Raw genomic sequence first — 966 nt, forward strand, 5'->3', positions numbered from 1 at the left:
GTGTGTGTGTGTGTGTGTGTGTGTGTGTGTGTGTGTGTGTGTGTGTGAGTGTAGGAGAGCAAAGTTTTCCATCAAAGGGAAGGGCAACTGAGTGCGGTAATGATTTTCCAGGAGGGTTCTGATGTTTAAAAGATGGAAAACTTGGGTCCATTTGAAAGATAAAAACTTGGTATAGAAAAATACATAAAGTAAGCTCAATGGATTCAGGGTTCTTATCTCAAAGTACAATTCTCACAAACAGTCTACTTCTATGTTCTGCGCTGAGTCTCATAGAGAACCGAATCAAGGAGTCTGTCCGAGGGTAGAATGTGAGTGATTTCTTGGGCTGATATGATTCCAATTTTAGCAAAAGTGGAAATGCAGCCGGGATAGGCTGGCTAGAAGGAAGTTGCTCAGGCATTTCAACCCACTCCATTTTGCATCCCAGGGAATGTTTTAATGTATTTAATTTGACAGTTTAGAAATGCAGGTGTTATCTGAGTGCAGTGACTTAAATGCTACCGGCTGGTGGTGAAATCAAAACCTTGCAATTGCAAACCATTTTCTTATTCTCCTCTGAAAGAATTTGCAGGTCTCCTCATTTGGACAACAGCTTCCCTAGCTCAGAGGGGTTGGTAATTCTATTGTTACTGGTGCCACATATATTTCAAATTGAGGTCATTTCTAGTGAAAGTCAATGACAATCTCCTTCAACTCCTTTCTCCCTAAAATTTTATTGGCTGCTTACAATAAGCAAATTGGTCACAGAAAACTTCTTTCATAGAGTTTTTGTTAATATAATACCTTTTATCATGTGATTGTTATGCTATTCCTAAGCTATAAGGCCTCCACCACAGTCAACAGTAGGAATTTTAGTGTCTGGGTTCACTTTCCTCACCTTTTCAGTAGAAGGAGTGCTGGTCTTCTACACTTATTAACTAGCTCTGTGCCTTGGGCAAGAAGTTTAGCCAATTTGAATGTTATTTC

The sequence above is a fragment of the Petaurus breviceps genome, unplaced genomic scaffold, assembly GCF_028583685.1.
Source record: "Petaurus breviceps papuanus isolate PSGF00001 unplaced genomic scaffold, PetGlider_PUasm1.0 90919, whole genome shotgun sequence".
In the NCBI taxonomy this organism is placed as follows: Eukaryota; Metazoa; Chordata; class Mammalia; order Diprotodontia; family Petauridae; genus Petaurus; species Petaurus breviceps.